Source organism: Desmodus rotundus, chromosome 8, assembly GCF_022682495.2.
Source record: "Desmodus rotundus isolate HL8 chromosome 8, HLdesRot8A.1, whole genome shotgun sequence".
In the NCBI taxonomy this organism is placed as follows: domain Eukaryota; kingdom Metazoa; phylum Chordata; class Mammalia; order Chiroptera; family Phyllostomidae; genus Desmodus; species Desmodus rotundus.
The window spans coordinates 9,180,567-9,199,782 of NC_071394.1; the positions used below are offsets into that span (position 1 = coordinate 9,180,567).

General features: G+C 42.4%; 1 non-coding gene across 1 annotated transcript; it reads left to right on the forward strand.

The window, feature by feature from the left end:
- Nucleotides 1–12,156: 12,156 nt before the first annotated feature.
- LOC112315799 (U6 spliceosomal RNA) lies at nt 12,157–12,259 on the forward strand. Its single transcript, XR_002975939.1, has one exon. It is a non-coding gene; the product is annotated as a U6 spliceosomal RNA (small nuclear RNA).
- The last annotated feature ends 6,957 nt before the right edge of the window (nt 12,260–19,216 follow it).

Below are 19,216 nucleotides of genomic sequence, written 5' to 3' on the forward strand. Positions count from 1 at the left end.
TCAGATGGAGAAGTGGAAGGAAATCAATGTTTTTAAAGTTCCTATTTGATTTCAGGCGGTATATTGTGCATTTCTATGTATTTAATCCACTAAACTTCCAAAAGCTTATTGAGGTAAATGGCGGTACCCTTCTTTGAGGTATAGAGAAGTGAGGACCAAAGATGTTAATCCTCTTGTCCAAGGACACAAAGCTAGCAGGTGAGGAAGCTGTGCTTTCAAGGCCAATCTGTGTCCTCCCTGACCGACTCTCACTCCTCCATACCTCGCAGCACTGGAAGATACATTCTACTTATGCAAAACCTCTAGCCTGAGTGCTGGGCCTGAGAACCAGAGCTATTACTATTGGCCTGTAATTATACATTGCTATAACATGGCCCATAAAAAGTGATTACAAAGACAGTTGAGAAGGCCCCATTCCCTTCTACTTCCGCTTCCTTGGCACCTTTACTGAGCAAGGCCCGTGGGATAAATATTCTTTTATGATCCTGTAGGTGGCGCCACACAGAAGCAGGTGGTAACAGATGCCTGCCCCAGCAACCCTCAGAGGTGGGCGCCACCCTCGAGCCTCTGGGGAGAACTAAGTAAGGGTGTCACATGTTTGTTACAGGTATTAAAAGAAAATTGGTGCCTAAATACAAATCCAGAAAGAGTAAAAGAGACCCTGTACCATTTCCATGGGTTTGGCACCACAAAGTAGAAAGGTGCTAAGACCTGGAGTCAGCACAGCCACATGTGGAGCCTTTATTTTGTCACCCCCCAGTTGTGCGACCACAGGAAAGCAGTCATCTTCCTTCCCTGAGTCTCGTTTCAATCAAACGCCAACGTCAGAAAGAGGTGGTGGGGCTGAACTAGGAAACTGCAAAGTGACAGGGCTCCTGCTTTAACTGTCGCTGTGTTAAAGTGGCCCCGCATGATGCAAAGTGGATGCTGAATAAATTTAAAAGGTTGAAATATGGGCCTGGAAAGGATTTCTGCATCACAGGCATCAGACCATCATCATATCAGGAGGCGAGTACCCAAGTGCAACTCAAAAGCGTTGTTTTGATCTTCAACAGGGTATAATTCCCATAACCCTCAGCTGCCTCATTTATAAAATGAAGAGACTGGTGTTTCATCTGTCCCTCCGTGCGCTGTGGGCTCTACTGAAGAGACCACTTGAGATTTCCTTCTACATTTGAAATGTATGGTTCTTTTGTTTCCCCCCTCTATGGTAAAAAGTACTTATTTTAATCTAAGTCCTACAGCAGGTATTTATAATTATTTCTCATCACCCAAGTGGGTCAAAATGTTTATGATACTATTTAGCTATTATATCTATTTATATTTATTATCTATGTTTGTTCAAATATACTACCTAGAAAAGTAACACCTGGGAGACTGGTTAGTCTCTTCCTAGCACTATGCCTGTAATTCAGGTAAACACCACTAGGTAGAGATGTCTTAGATCCAAGAGTTTCTCTAGTTCTCTATGTTGGAATCCACTTTAACACTAATATAAAAGTAACAACATCTATGTATTAGGATAGGTCAGTTCTAGGCCGCACCAACAATTTCCATCTTCTGAGCTTCTAGAAGGGGAAATGTGCTTCATTCTCTTTATTCTGATTCATCAAGACAGTATCAGTGTTTACAAAATTGTACCTTTAGAGAATGGGTATCTCCACATCCCCTAATTATAAAAATCCATTCATTTAGTCACCTTACATATTCCCCTAGAGTATGTCTCAAAAATCAATTCATGATGACCAGACGTACCTGGAGAGAGAGTGTACTTGATGATAATACTTATATAATTAACTAACATCGGGTATCAGAAAGTACTTAGTGAACAGTATGTTCTCATTAAATACATACTGTGAGCCAGGTATTTCCTCCTGCGTAACTCCTTAATTCTCTTAAGTAATTATTGAGTTCCTGCTATATTTCAGGCAATGTGCATAATGGGGCTAAAAACAACCACCACCATGGCCTTAAGCTTATAATCTGCTGCAGGGATACATACATTAAATAATCAGTAACTATTCGTAACATCATTGCTGTAAAAGAAAAGAACAGAAAGCATGGCAGAAAATAATAAGGAAGGAACTACCTAGGATGAGGGACAGAAAAGATGTTTCTGAGGAGGTGATAACAAAGCTAAGAAGACCTCAACAATGAGAAGCAGATAAATATGCATGTTCTCCATGAGGAGAACGTTCCAGGCAGAAACAAGAACATATACAAAAGCCATGAGGCAGAAAAGAGCGGGGAGCGTTTTAGAGACTTTGATAACATGTGCATGGCTGGCTAAAAGGCAAGAGACAAGCCAGAGAGGACTGCAAGACAAGCTTGGAGAGGCCGGCAGGGCCAGACCATGGAAGGACTTAATCCATAACAAGGAGGTTATTATAAACACAATGGGAACCTTCTGAATGCTTCCCAGCAGAGGAGTGAAACAATATAAGTTTTAAAATGTTCTGTCAATGCTGTGGCAGGAAGACTGTGTGAGCTGGTTTCAGTAAGTGTAGAAGACCATTTGGGAGGATGTTTCCTGTGTTCTTATTTTTTGTTTGTTTGTTTGTGTTTTTTGGTGACTCGTCATTCAGGCCCCAGCAGGAAATAGACCGCACTTTCAAACAGGATAAGTTGGGAGTTCAACACGGGAAAGAGGTGGAGGCGGGGTCTAGGGAAGCCACAGGAGGGCGGTGCAGACCCTTGGACAAGGAACAGCAGTAGCCATTACTGTACCTGACAGAAAGGGGCTGGTGAAAGGAGAGCTACCTGGAACACGGAGACAGAGGCTTTCCAGTGGGGACCCCAGCAAGCCTGTGACGATCCTGGAGGGAGGGGGCCCACGGAACACACACCCCAACCTCACCCTTCTCCTCCATCCAATTTCCTGCTGGTACTTTTCATTGACTGAATCCCACCACAATCCCAATGGCAAGGGGGCATATTGATTTAGTTTGGACAGATGAGCCTGCTAAGGAATAGAGCAGAATAGAATAGAAGGGAGGAGAACAAGTTTGGAAGGTAAAATGAAAAATATGCCACCCAGGTGATAGTGGAGATAAAGGTAAATAATAGATTCTTGATAGAATTCCCATCAGGTGTAGATGTAGTTTATATGGGGCACAGAGGAGACAGAGGTGATAACTGTGAACCTTAGGCTTCTACTTGGAGTAATGGGGTTGATTATGATGCTGTGTACTAAGATGTGGTAGACTTGGGGTAGAATGGATTCTTAAGGAGAAGCTCAAAATTAACAGGCATGTGAAGTGTAAGATGTCTAAGAAGCATCCAGGTGGCAACATCAACTGGGCAGGTGGATGAACAAGTCCGTATCTCAAAAGACACATCTAGGTCGGAGAGAGAAATTCAAGAGTTGTCAGCACACACAGCTGTTTAATGAGATGATAATGCTAGTATCTAGAAAGAGATTGTAAAGAGAAGAGAGAAGATGACCTATTTTCAAGTTCTGACATCATGCAGGGGAGGAGAAACCAGCTCAGAAGATGAAGCAGATGTAGCTGGAGTGGTAGAAAGAAAACCAGGAATGAATGAGGTCACAGAGTATGTTTCAAATAGGAGGGCAGGTCAATTGTGGTGAATATACAATTAAAATGATAGCACTTCAAGACTAGTCTCTGTATGGAGAGCAGGCAGAAATCAGATTAAAAGTAGATTTTTCATAATATGCCTGTAATATAGGTTTCATTAATTATCTTAACAGATGAAAGAAAATAATGCTAAGATGAGCTAAGCACCTCTTTCATTTAGTTACAAAAGATTTGAACACAGGTTTTTTGATCCCAAAACCCATTACATTTCCATTCTGCTGAGTAATTCTCCGCCTCTACAATTCATGCTACACGGGGAAAAGTCTGGAAGGCATGGTCAAGTTAGCATCTAAGCCCAGTTTTCTGCCAGATCTGACCTTCTCTCAGCTTTGACTCCTGAAGGCAAAAGATGAGAAAAGGCTTCCCCTCCAAAGGGGGAAAAAAATAACATAAAATAAATGGCAAGATGTTAATCTTGAGACCATTTACAAAGGTGTTAAGTGCCCTCGTTGGCATTAAGAGCAATGAGCTTCAAATATCACTTGTACAGCAAGCTGCTTAGCTCTGCAGATAACAAGTCACAGCAGGCCTTCTTGGGTTGCAAATGTAGTCACTCTGTTTGCCAATTAACTCTTTCCCACATTGCTTTTTATATAACCAGCCAAGGAGCTTTGCTGAGACAGCAGGATCTGCTAGAAAACAGTGCTGGCCCGAGAGTTGGAAGAGATGATGCGTTAGAAACTGTGTGGCGGTAGCAACCAACTGTAGCAATAACAGTAATAGAGCAGCTATGAGAAAGCCAAAGCCTTTGAAGACCCTCTATTTTTCTGAAATAAATTTCCATGTTTTCTGAGCTTTAATATCAGTCGATTTCATAGTCGAGGCATTGTTCTTTCACCTCAAGAAATTTCAATGTGTCCAAGTTGTTCTGAGCTTGCTGTGGTCTTTCCAAGTACACTGCCAATTGCTGTTAAATCATTTTAACCTAGACTGGATTTCTCCGGGGGCAGGTGGCTTTGTGTCCTAGGGAGGATTCTCTCACCCACTGGAACAATGACTTCCAGGAGGTGAAATATAGGGATCTCACAGATGATCTTTGTTTGCTTGACCTTCTAGCAACATTTGACATAACTGACCACCCACTTTCATGAAACGTGTTTTCTTTTGTCTCCCTGGTACTACAATTTCCTGGAGTTCCTCCTACCTTGGTGATTATTCTTTCTCAGGTTCTTGCGTTGACTCTTCCCCTTTTCTTTGACCTAGAAATGTTGAAATGTCCTGGAGCCTTTCTTAAACTCTCTTTACTTTCCCACTTATTTTCTCTCTAAGGGGGGTGCTGATACAACTGATCATCTAAAACAGGACCATCTTGAGAGAGTTAGGATGCAAAACCAGACAATAAATATTATAGGACCACAGAAGTATTTCTGGGTGACCATGTCCTCTACATGGCAAAGGTTCTTAAAACTCTCTGTAGACTCTGGTCTCACATATTCAGCAGTCATCTTGACATTCCTACTTGGATTCAAATAAGCACCTCAATTATAACACAGGCAAAACAGAATTCTTGAGTTTATTCTTACAAACCTTTTTCATCTTCCCCATTCTAGGAAACAGCTCCGTCATTCATTCGCCAGGTGTTATCTTTGGTTTCTCTTGCCTCTTTCTCCATATCCAATTCATCAGCAAGTCCCACTGACCCCACTACCACCTTGGATAAAGCCGCCACCACCTTGCTGCTGGGCACTGAGATACATCTTACCTGGTATTCCCTGATTATTGGCTCTCTAGAAATGATTCCCCACACTCTGAATGAAATACACGCTCCTAACTTTGATGTACAAGATTCTGCATGTGTTGGCCCTCCTCCACTTCCTCTCCCACTCCCTCCTTCTCATCTACTCTGGTCCTGTCTCACTGGCATTCTCTGGGCTATGCAGCGTCCCTCTTCCTACCTGGCGATCTCTGATCCTCCACGCCTAGCTTCTTCTAGACATCCAGAGTTTTGCTTAAATGATACCTCTTTAGAGAGTCTTTTTCAACTCTGGTTCTTCTCTGAACTACAAAGCACAGCAAATGATTTCAGTACCCCCCCACACACACCAAATTTTCTTAAGGATCATATATTACTAGTATTCTTGTAAATGCATAGAAGAAAAGCGAGTTAATTATATCCAATGTATGCTTTAGGACCATTGGACTTAATTTTCTAGGGAGCCCCTGTTGAAAAAAGGGCATATTTTGCACTCTTCCTCTAAAAGTGCTTATTATATGAGCTGGGTTTTTCCTCATTCATTGACTTATTTGTTTATTCTTGATCTCTTCTCCTAGATAGTAGATTCCTTAAGAGCAGCAGCTATGTTCATTTTCTTTGCTGGTACACAGTACGCATTCCGTATCTGTTGGAGGTAAAGAGTGCAGGTATAAGGCGCCAAGATGGAGAATGCAGGGAGACGAGGACTTCTCCTAAACCCTTTCTAAGGTTGACCTTCCCTCCAGTTTTATTATTATTTTATTATACCTTGTTATGTCTTTGATAGTCCTCATCATAACCTGTAATTATTTCATTGTTATATGTGCTTATCATCTCTCTCCTTTCCCTAGAATATGAGAGACCTTACCTGACTTGGCTGTTTTGTGTAATGTCTCACCCAAGGCCTGGCATATAACACTTTTATTGCCTAAATAAATGGTGGGGAAAAGGGCAAGTCACTGCCTAAAGAGACTTTGGTCCAGGTTGAGCTTAGATCAACCTTACCATGGACTGTTGAGCTTGTCACTAAGCCTATTTATGTGTCAAATTTCCCCATCTGCAAAATGAATATCCATTAAGATTAGACTCACCTGATGCATCATAAGGAATAGATCATTTACACATAATCATTATGTGCTGTCTTAGTCTGAGTCCCCCAGAAGCAGTCTCTGAAACACAGATTCCAGCACAATTTATTTGACAATGGCAAGGGCACTGGTGAGGAGTAGAATAATGAAGACAGCCACTGGAGTGGACCACTGAGCTCAATCCCAGTGAGCATGCTTAGAGACACGTGCCTCGGGCTGATCCCACCAAAGGGAAAGGGAGCTGGGGTATTTACGCTCCTGTCAATCTTTGATCAAGGGCTGTTCCTAGGGGGGCACTAACTTCCTGGCACTTCAGGCTGTGGTGAGGGTGGTGAGTCTAGTTCTAAGAGAAAGCTCTAGGCGGAGAAATGCCAGGACTACAGCTGGAAGTTGGGCTGGTCTGCATTGCAGTGGTGAGGGCAATGGGATATGGAGGGGTACGGGGAGGGTAGCTTCCAGAAGCTCCTTCTCCAACTGTCTACTGTATGCCAGCAATAGCCCAGTGTCCAGGATAGTAACCTACAGTTAGCAGGTACTGGCTTTTGTTCATGAACTCTCTGAATTGCTATACAAACTGTGGATAATTTTACATTTGTGGGGAAAGGATGCTAAACTTGAATCAGACATCCTAAAGGATCTGGGACCCTGAAGAGTTAAGAGCTACTGGTATCTGACTCAAGGCTTGTCCCTTTTCTATTTGTCCATTCAAAAATATTGTAGAATGAACTACAAAGTGAGCGTGAAGGCTACAGCACGCATGCCCTCACAGCAGTCTCCGGGAAAGGGTAACGATTCTCCCCACCCATGAGAGCAGGGATCTGAGCCAAGTTTACCCAGCTCTCCAAGGGGAAGAAGCACCACCCTAGCCCACATCATTTTACCTGTTAAATTGAGGTAATAATCTCTACCTTATAAGGCTGCTGGAAGAATTATATGCCACAATACATGTAACAACTTTAAGTATCTAACCACAGCTTCTAGAGCGCAAGTGCAGGGACCACAGTCTTGGTCTTCATTTGGACACCCAGAACTGTTGGACACATGAGTGCATGGTGGGCCGATTTAAGCAGAGGAGAGATCAGTGACGGGGTGAGCAGAGAGGCCACCGAAAGCCAATGACACACAGAGGGTGCAGGTATGGTGTTTAGCAGACTAGTGTCATTGGGCCTGGACTCTCCACGTGCTTAGGAGACCCTGTGATAATGACACAGATGGTGGGCCATAAATAAGCAGCCACTTCAGATGCATTTCCAGCTACTTCCTTGAGGTGGGAGGCGGGGGTCTGATGGAAACTGGTCTCCTGACATCGACTGCAGGAAGCCAAGTCAATATGCTCAGCTGAATAGAGTTCAATCTCAGTTTTTAAAAAATGGCTTGGCTGGTACATTTGTGCACAGTCTACATGTCGGGCAAAGAGCCACATAGAGAAAGTAAATGGAATCATAGTCTCGTAGCTGTTTGGGCTAGAACTATTTTCAAACAATTGCTTAGAAGGACGGCTATAGCCTAGAAAAGAATCTGGCCCAGCTGCAAATTCCAGCCTACTTAGTACATGTGAAGCAGAAGATCAAATTGTCCTAAGCCCCATTGTTCTCACCCAGAAACTAAATCCAGGGTGAGAAGATTAGTGACATGAGTGCATATGTGTGCATGTGTGTGTTCAGAGAGCAAAAATGGTAGCTGTTATAAGTATCTAGCCCAGCCCTTGCTTTGATACTGTACAGATGAATTAGATGAGGAAAGGAGGAATTTAGCTAATGATCTCAGTCATGCCCGTAAGTAAGCAAAACAGAGCTGCGTTCTACAAACGACCACAGGCCAAATCCGGTCTGCCTGCCCGTTTTTGTAAATGACATTCTATTAGATGGCAGACACACCCAAGCCTTTCTGTAGTGTCTATGGCTGCTTTCACGCTGCACCCACGGGGCTGAGTAGTTGTGACAGACGCCAGATGGTCCCCAAGCCTACAAGGTTTACTCTTTGACCCTCTACAGAAAACACTTGTTGACCCTGGAAAGAGAAGAGAAATGAAATTCACAGTACGTGCTTCTGTCTCTGCACCAAGCTTTCCTGCCTGCATCTTCCAAAGCTAAGAACGTTCTTTTCCAATATGGTGGGAAATAGTAACAGAATTGCCCTTGAAGGAGCCTCAGACTTTCAACACTTTTCCTGCCCACGTTCTGCCTTCTCCATCCATGTCCATCTCCTCACAGTGACCCCCAAGTCTCTGCTGTCCACTGAGGGAGGTGGAGCGCAGCACAGGGCTGAGCGGCTCCACCCAGAGTGTGGATTATCCAACCACAGTGAGGCATGCACCACCCCATTTTGTCTTCCTGAAGTGTCATTTTATAGAAAATTATGTAAAGTCTTATGTTTTTATAAAAACAAATGAGGTATTTTTAAGATGAAGCATAAGGATGCTTCATTTAAGATGAAGCTTAAGGATGAAGCAAAAAAATACTCCCAGTCTCCTGTTGGTCTTCCAATGTCCTTTCCCTGAGAACACACTTGCACTCCTCTGTGTTAGGGCTTTTTAAAGAGGAATTTGGCAAGTGTTCTGTGCTAGAGCCTGATGTTTCAGAGTCAGGCAACCTCACTTGCCTCTTTGGTCCATTGCTAACTGACTGTGTGACTTAAATTCTCCAAATGCATTCCCTGCTTCCCATTCTCCAGAGTGGGGGGTAAGAATATCTTCCTGGGAAGGTCGGGGTGAGAGTGAAAAAAGACAATTAGTATCCATGGCTCTCAAACCTGACTGCACATGAAAACTATGAGGAACTTTCTGGATGCCCAAGCCCCACCCTCAGACCAATTAAAACAAATAGGGAGCGGGGACTAGCACTGGCATTTTCCAGTTGCTCCAGGTGCTTCTATTGTGAAGCCTGGGTTAAGAAAAGATTGATGTGCACTGAAGTGTTTACATGATGCTGACTCAACAGGTCATCAATGAACGGTAGCTTAAAGTGGGAGTGGGCATGTGGCACTCACCTCGGACTGCCTACTCCTCTGCAAGCTCCAACTCACCCTGGTGTGGCAAACAGCCTGAGGTGAACGGGTCACCCCACCCATGTAATATACTTGCATTGCAGAGCCTAATGGCACCCTTAAATCACATCACGGAGACAGCTTATGCCTCCGCCTGATGCCAGCCCAGGTCTAAGTTGATTGCTGCTGTCACAGCATCTGGGGATGCATACTAGTGCCCATCAATTCAAAGGAACCCATGCCCGTTCGAGGTCTGGGAAAATACACACTTTCGGCTCTTTTGGGGCCCCCAGCAATTGATGAAATGCTCTGGAAACACTCTGGAGCTCCACCTGCTTGATATAGACATGGACCAAAGCATGTGCATGTGCACGCATGTGGGTGCACGTGTGTGTGTGATTGTGCATGTGTGCATCCTGACCTCGCAGTCGGAGTCCTGGCTTCTCTCCCATCTTGTCCTTGCCTGGGTTCCCTGTGAAGCACCTGAGTTAGGGCTTGTACCCAGGTAGTATACTTGAGGGGAGATCTCAAGGACCATGAGTGAAACAAGGAGGAAGAACAGGAACGTAAATAGATGCTAACTATTTAGGCATGAGTGATCACGGCTCAGTCTCTCCCCCATTTGTAACACGTCTCAGAACAACTCATGTGCGGGAATGAAAAGGAGAAGCCTTTCCCCAGCAGTCCCAGTCCCCTTTTGAACAGGAGTGACTGTCCAGCATGAACTTCTCAGATAATCCATCTTTAAAAGCTGAACAGAGTTCTATAGTGTGCTAGAGAAGCCCCAGGCAGGAAGATCACCTGTGCACAAAAGCAGCTGAAACTGCATGGAACCGTGTGCAGGAGGATCAGACACTGTGTGAAAAGGTGCTTGATACACAACTTTCCCACTGAGTCCCTGGCACAGCAGATGTCCTGGCATATCTCATTCAGTCCTCCCCAATCCCCAAGAGGCTGGCATCCTTCTCTTCATTTGATAGGTAAGGAAGCTGGGCCTTGGGCATGTCAGGTGACTTACAGTGGCTGAATATTCAGACCGGACTGTCCACCTCCGAGTCCTCTGCTGTTTTACCACTGAGCTGGGCCATGGAGATTCTGATATGTCATTTTATCTTTCTGATGTTTGGTGTCCTTGTTTGTAACATCATAGCAATAGCCTCTGCCTCCTTTCTGAGCTGTGATGAAGACAAAATGAGAACTGTGTATAGACTATAAAGAAAAGTGCATGTGCAAGGAATTCATTTTCTTTCAAAAGGCAAAAACTAAACGAAACAACCACTAACAGCACGTCTGCAGTAGCAGAGGATGGGAAGAACAGGTTTCAAAGCCACATCCATGACTGGGGCGGTTCTGCTTGAACAGACAGGCTGCCACAAGGTTCTTCCTGGTTTGGGGACAGCCTTTCTCTGGGGTTCAAAGAAACATCTAAGCCACTAGGGGCAGGAGGACAGTTGCAGGGTGTGCCTCTGCTTGTCCTAGAGGAACAAAGGCTAAGAACCACAGTTCCTCTCCTGTGCATGAGGTGAGGCAGCTTTGCAATTGAAAGAAAGAGAACAACCTGCCTGCAGCAATTATGTTTTCGTTACTCTTCCCAGGCTGCTGTGTCACAAATCACACTTTCATTTGGGGCATGTTGGTGCAGAGCTGCTGATCGCAGTTCCCAGCATTCCACCAGCTGACTGCTCCAGCCTGGCCCTGGGAGCAGCAAGCCCGTGACTCATTAGCAGCAAGACCTACCCACACACTGCAGACCCTGGGGAGCAGATGGTATGTATTTAAGGCAAATTCTCCCCATTTGAAAATAACTGCAAAGTCCTTTTTACTATCAAACTCGTGCTGGGATTTTTCCAGAAAGAAAGACCGCGAAACCCTTGAAGATTCCCGTGTTCACCTGCATTACAACTCAGCTGACAGTGCTGACGCTGGGCGAAGCTTTGACTCACAGGCACAAACACAACACACCCAGGCGCCCCTGGCTTCAAAGAATTGGGATTTAAAGTGACAGACTTGCTAGCGCTGGAGCGCAGCAATGCTCATGCCGCCATCATGTGGCTGGAGGCGGAACTGCAGCAGGAACGGAATCTGCCCGTTTGTCTTTTCTGCCCACTCTCCTTCCCTCCCTGCCTCCTTCTTTCTTCCTCCTCTCCCTTCCTTATTCCCTTCGTTCCTTCCTCCTTTCTTACACTGTGACAAACACCGAGATACAAAAATCCATTGGAGACAATTCGTGCTTTTAAGTAGTCTAGTGAAAAAGAGGAAAAGTGGGATGCAAATAATTAAGTTCCACTGTTTGTGTTCCCTTCCTGGGTTCGGGATTTTACCTGTATAGTATTGTCACCTTCAGTTCTCACCTTCACCTGTGTAGGAGGACGTGTTACTGACAAGTAGGTAGGAATGAATTTGAATGGTTATTCAACACGTTCTTGATGACTCTGTTGTTAAAATAGGTTAGGTGAATTCAATGTCAAACTTGTGCAGCTTCTGTTTAAGAAAAACTGATCGCCACAGAATTTCATAGGCTTCATATTTGGGACTTGTGCTTCCTGATTGCTTTGAATAAAAATCAGTATTTTCAAAAAACAAACAAACAAACAAACAAAAAGACCTTCAGACTATGTCATTATCCTTTTTTTTGTTAGATTATTTGTCTTCTAATTCTTAATTTGTAGGTGCTGCTTGTATCCTGGAGTTCTTATCCTTTCATGTGTTGTATTAGTTGCCAATACTTTCTCATCATCAGTGATTGGCCTCCTTCCTTTATGGAGTTTAACATTGAAAAATTTTTAAATTAGTGCTCGCTTTGGCAGCACATAGACTAAAATTGGAACAATACAGAGATTAGCATGGCCCCTGTGCAAGGATGACATGAAATTCATGAAGTGCCCCATATTTTTTAAACAAAAAGAGTCACCTAAAATGAGGAGACAAAGAAAGAACTCCCAATGGAAAGAAATGGAGGAATCCCCAGAAAAAGAGCTAAATGAAATTGAGGCAAGCAATCTGTCAGACACAGAATTCAAAATAATGGTTCTAAGGATGCTCAAGGAACTCAGAACTACAAGGAGGTGAGTGGGAACTACAGCAGCATGAAAAAGGACATAGAAACTATGAGCAAGAACCAGGTAGAAATGTAGAATACAACATCTGAAATGAAAAGTACACTAGAAGGAGTTAAAACAGGCTAGATGAAGCAGAGGACTGAATCAGTGAGCTGGAAGATGAGGTAGAAAGAAATACCCAGTCAGAGCAACAAAAGGAAAAAAGACTCAAAAAGAATGAGGATAGTTTAAGGGAGCTTCAGGACAACATGACATGTAACAACATTTGCATCATAGGAACACCAGAAGGAGAAGGAAAGGAGCAAGGGATAGAAAACCTGTTTAAAAACATAATGACAGGAAACTTCCCTAACTTGGTGAGGGTAAAGGTCATGGAAGTTCAGGAAGCACAGAGGATCACAATCAAGAGGAACCCAAAGAGGCCCACTCCAAGACACAGCATAATTAAAATGGCAAATTTTAAAGACAAAGACAGATCTTAAAGGCAGAAAGGGAGAAACAGCTAGTAACATACAAGGAGCTTCAATAAGGCCATAAGCCGATCTCTCAACAGGAATACTACAAGCCAGAAAGGAATGCCATGAAATATTCCAGGTAATGAAAAGCAAGGACCTACAACGAAGACTACTCTATCCAGCAAGGCTCTCATTTAAAATGGAAGGTGAAATAAAAAGCTACCCAGACAAAAGAAGGCTAAAAGAGTATATCTCCATGGAGCCAGCACTGTAAGAGATGCTAAAGGGACTGAAAAAAAAAAAAAAGAAGAGGACAGACAGAGAGAGAGAGACAGAGAGAGAGAAGGAGAGAAACAGAGAGAAATAGAGACAGAGATAAAAAGGGAAGGAGAGAGAAACATAGGTATGGAAAAACTGGCAATGAATAAGTACCTGTTAATAATAACCTTAAATGTAAATGGATTAAATGTGCCAATCAAAAGACATAGGGTAGATGAATGGATAAGAAAACATGACCTGCATATATGTTGTCTATAAAAGACCCACATCAGAACAAAATATCTACACAGGTTGAAAGTGAAGGGCTGGAAAAAAATATTCCAAACAAACATACACAAAAGGAAAGCTGGGCTAATATTTATATCAGACAAAATAGAGTTCAAAACAAAAGCCATAAAAAGGGACAAAGAACATCACTACATAATACTTAAGGGAATAATCCAACAGTAGGATATAAGCCTTGTAAACATATATGCACACACCATAGGAGCACATAAATATACAAATAAAATCTTGGAGGACTTCAAGAAAGACACTGACAACAAAACAGTCATCGTAGGGGATTTTAACACCCACGGTCAACAATGGATAGATCTTCCAAACAAAGAATCAGCAAGGATATTGTGTCACTGAACGACACTCTAGATCAAATGAACTTAATTGCTATATACAGAACCTTTCGCCCCAAAGAAGCAAAATATGCATTCTTTTCAAATGCATTTGGAACATTTTCAAAACTAGATCACATGGTAGGGCACAAAAGAAGCCTCAACAAACTCAAGAAAATTGAAATCATATCAAGCATGTGCTCAGATCACAATGGATTGAAACTAGAAACCAACATCAAGGAAAAAAAATCAAAAACATTCAAATACATGGACACTGAATAACATGTTATCACATAATGAATGGGTCAACAATGAGATCCAGGAAGAAATCAAAAAGTATCTGGAAACAAATGAAAATGAACACAGAACAACCCAAAACCTATGGGACACAGCGAAGGCAGTACTGAGAGGGAAGTTCTAAAGAAGACAGAAAAATTCTCAAATAAACAACCTAACCCTACATCTAAAAGAACCGGAGGAACAACAACAAACAATGCCCAAAGTGAGTAGAAGGAAGGAAATAATCAAGATCAGGGCAGAATTAAATGACATAGAGACTAAAAAAACAATTCAAAGAATCAATAAATCCAGGAATTGGTTCTTTTAAAAGATAAACAAAATTGATAAGCCTTTAACCAGACTCATGGAGAGAGAGAGAGAGGAGACAGGACACACAAATAAATAAAATCAGAAATAAAAGAGAAGTTATAACCAATACCACAGAAATACAAAGGATTTTAAGAAATTACTACAGACTATATGTCAAGAAATTAGACAATCTGGGTGAAATGGACAAATTTCTAGAAACATACAATCTGCCAAAATTGAATCAAGTAGAAGCAGAAGGCCTGAACAGACTGATAACAACAAGTGAAATTGAAGCAGGAATCAAAAAACTAATGGCACATAAAAGCCCTGGAGTCTTCACAGTGTAATTTTACCCAACATTTATAGAAGAACTAACTCCTATCCTTCTCAAACTATTCCAAAAAAATTCAAGAAGAGGGAAGACTCCCAAACTCTTTTTTACAAGGCCAGTATCATCTTAATTCCAAAGCCAGGTAAAGATTTCTTTCCAAAGAAAGAAAACTGAATGGCAATATGTTTGATGAACATAGATGCTAAAATCCTCAACAAAATACTGGCAATCCGGATTCAGAATTACATTAAAAAGATCATAAACCATGATCAAGTGGGATTCATCCCTGTGATGCAAGGATGGTACAATATTCACAAATCAATAAACATATACAAAATGAAGGACAGAAATCACGTGATCATATCAATATATGCTAAAAAAAGCACTTGATAAAATCCAGCACCCATTTATGATAAAAACACTCAGCAAAGTGGGAAAAGACTGAGCATACCTCAACATAATAAAGGCCATATATGAGAGACCTACAGCTAACATCATACTCAGGGGGCGAAAACTAAAATCTTCCCCACTAAGATCAGGAACAAGACAAGAGTGTCTACTTTCACCACTCTTATTCAACATAATACTAACAGTTCCAGCCACAGCGATCAGACGAAAGACAGAAAGAAAAGGCATCCAATTTGAAAAGGAGGAAGTAAAACTGTCATTATTCACAGACGATGATACATAGAAAACCTTATTGTCTCCACCAAAAATCTACTTGACCTAAAAAAGAATTTGGCAAAATAGTGGGATACAATTCAATATTCAGAAATCAATGGAATTTTTTATACCAACAATGAAACATCAGAAAGAGAAACTAGGAAAAAATTCCATTTATTATAGCAACAAGAAAAATAAAATACCTAGGAATAAATTTAACCAAGGAGGTAAAAGACCTATACTTGGGAAACTACACAACACTGAAGAAAGAAATTAAAGATACAAATAAATGGAAGCATATACCATGTTCATGGATTGGAAGAATTAACATCATTAAAATTTCTATACTTCCCAAAGCAATCTATAGATTCAGTGCAATTCCTATTAAAATACCAATGGCATATTTCACAGACCTAGAAAAAATATGTATATTCAAAAATGTATATGGAACCAAAAAAGACCCCAAATAGCCTCAGCAATCTTGAGAAAGAACAAAGTAGAAGGAATCACAATACCTGATAACAAACTATACAACAAGGACACTGTAATCAAAACAGTCTGGTACTGGCATAACAACAGACACAGAGATGAATGGAAGAGAATACAGAATCCAGATGTAAACCCCAGTCTCTAGGGTCAGTAAATATTTGCCAAAGGGGGCATGAGCATACAATGGTGTAAAGACAGCCTCTTCAATAAATAGTGTTGGGAGAATTGGACAGGTACATGCAAAAAAAAATAAAACTAGATCACCATCTTACACCATTCACCAGAATAAACTCAAAATGGATAAAAGACTTAACTATAAATTATGACACCATAAAAACCCTAGAGGGAATTATAGGCAGGAAAATTTAATATATCCCGTGTAGCAATATTTTTGCTGATATATCTCTTAGGGCAAAGGGAATAAAGGAAAAAATAAACAAATGGGACTACATCAAACTAAAAAGCTCTGCATGCTAAAGAAACCATCATCAAAATGAAAAGGAAACTGACTGTATAGGAGAACATATTTGTCAATGATACATCGGACATGTTTGACCAAAATATATAAAGAACTCATACGACTCAATGCCAGGGAAACAAACAATCCAATTAAAATATGGGCAAAGGATCTGAACAGACTCTTCTCCAAGGAGGACATACAGAGGGCCCACAGACATAAAAAGATGCTCAACATCACTAGCCATCAGAGAGATGCAAATTAAAACCACCTCACACCAGTTATAATGGCCATCATCAATAAATTAACAAACAACTGGTGTCAAGGATGCAGAGAAAAGGGAACCCTAGTGCACTATTGGTAGGAATGCAGACTGGTGCAGCCACTGTGGAAAACAGTATGAAATTTCCTTAAAAAACTAAAAATGGAACTGCCTTTTGACCCAGTGATTCTGCTGCTGGGAATATACCCTAAGAATCCCAAGTCACCAATTCAAAAGAACTTATGCACCCCAATGTTCCCATCGGCACTATTTACAATAGCTAAGTGCTGGAAACAGCCTAAGTGCCCATTAGCAGATGAATGGATCAAAAAACTGTGGTACATTTACACAATGGAAGAAGCAGCAGAAACAAAGAAGGGACACCTACCCTTCGTGACAGCATGGATGGAACTGGAAAATACGCTAAGTGAAAATAAGCCAGTTGGTGAAAGACAAATGCTACATGATCTCACCTGTAAGAGGAATCTAATGAACAAAATTAACTAACATACAAAGTAGAACCAGAGGCATGGAAACATAGAGCAGACTGAAAGTGACCAGAGGGGAAGGGGGAGGGGATAATAATGGAAAGAAGGTCAAGGGACCAGACAAAGAACATGTATGAGACCCATGGACAGAAACCTAGTGTGGGGATTGACTCTCGGAGTGGGGTGTGGCACAGGCAGAGGAAGGCAAATGGGGAAAAAATTGGGACAACTGTAATAGAATAACAATAAAAAATGATTAAATTTTTAAAAATCGGTAATACTGATTTTTAAAAAAGATTTTATTTACTTATTTAGACAGAGGGGAAGGGAGGGAGAGAGAGAAACATCAATGTATGCTTGCCCCTTGTGTTCCCCCACTGGGGACCTGGTCTGCAACCCAGGCATGTGCCCTGACTGGGAATTGAACCAGCAACCATTTTGGTTTGCAGGCCAGCGCTCAATCCACTGAGCCACACCAGCCAAGGCGTAATATTGATTTTTATAAAACCAAGATCACTAACTTTGTTTTTCCTTTATAGCTTCTGGGATTCCTATTTTACTCAGGAAGTCCTCCTCAACCTTAAATTGTGAACCTATATTTAATATTATTTTTAATAATAAGTTCATAATTTTATTTTTATGTTTATATTTAGCCCAAATGAATTTATTTTTATACTTCATATAAGGTTGGCTAACTTCAGTTTCATCCAAATGTGAAATCAATTGTCTCTGCCCCATTAAAAGAAAACCAAGTTCGTCCTTCCCCCAGTGAAATAAAACGGCAAGTTTGGACACCTGGCGGAAGAGCACCCCCTCACATCTCAGCTCCTGCCTCAGGGAAGGCTGAGCCCACCTGTAAACCTGCTGGAGGGAATCCGATCAACTCAAACGGAGTCAAGGTTTCTTCCACAGTTGCCAGGGGACGGGTCTCAGGTAGTTTAGAAATGTATACATATGCTGCCGGGGGTCCGCCCTATTAGTGAGCAGTGGCTGTTCTCAGGAATTGCTGGGGGTTGTGAGTTGGGCAGAGACCCCGTGGTGTTTACTATGTTCCTTAACCCCAAATGCTTGAGCTGATTGCTGTTTATAAGCCAGGGCTGAGGACTAGGGAATCAAAAATAAACCAGTTTCAGTCCTCCCATTCCAAGAGCTCATCTTCTAGAAGGGGCAGGCATATGGGAAGACAAAATAAGTGCCCCACTAGGGCAAAAAGAGTGTAGTGGAGACACATGTGTTGTGCTGTGGTTACTTTAAGAGACAATCAGGTACATCCCCCGGTGAGGCAAGGATGTGATCATCGGGCAAAGTAGACACTGTGTGAGGGTGATAGAGCCCATGGTCCCTTCCTCACGGGGCACTTTGTCCTCACGCAGCTCAGTGGTAGAAAGACGTGTGATTACTCTTGTGTGTGCATGCATTTGTGTGCATATGCACAGATATGTGCAAGCTGGCTCGACCCTCCTGCAGAGGAGCCCAGCCAGAAGCCGTGGGGGCTGCAGAAGTGGGTTGAAGAGAGGGATTGAGGGGTTTAGGAAGGAAGCAGCTGGTACACACCCATCCCATTCTTCTTCCCGGTCCTCAAGTGACAGCACAGGCAAGCACTTCACGCAGGCTCTCCAAAAAAGACAAAGTTCTCCCCGTCCCAGGAAATGGGAGCTTATACCTTGAATAAAGACTCTGCTTCATACTGCGCCACCCTCGCCCGCCTCCCTTCTGACACACAAATGCTGTTTGTTTGAAAGTTTATCTCAAGTGCAGGTTTCAAGGAAGCGCCCCTTGACATCACCTTAGATCCTGTGTTCTGCTTCAGCTGCTCCCGATGTTTGTCTGTTCACACAGGTGAAGTTATGAAGATCACAATCTAGGGAAAGATGATACTTTCTGCGGTAATTATTGTTCTTGGAACTGGGAGAGCAGAGTCTGAGGGACTGGGAGGGAAGGAAGGGATTTGGGCAGGCGTCCAACAGGACAGAGAACCGGGTTAACCCCTGACGGCAAAGGGACCCAGAGAGGCAACAGGACTGGGCCGAGTGCACACGGCTAGTTCACTCTCCACAGATGTATCTAAAGAAAACATTTCTAGGATTGTTTCATCATCAATTATGCAATAAAATCGAGGTCTCCTTTTGATGGGATACACCACTTTTTTTTTCCCAAACAACAAGGTCAGGA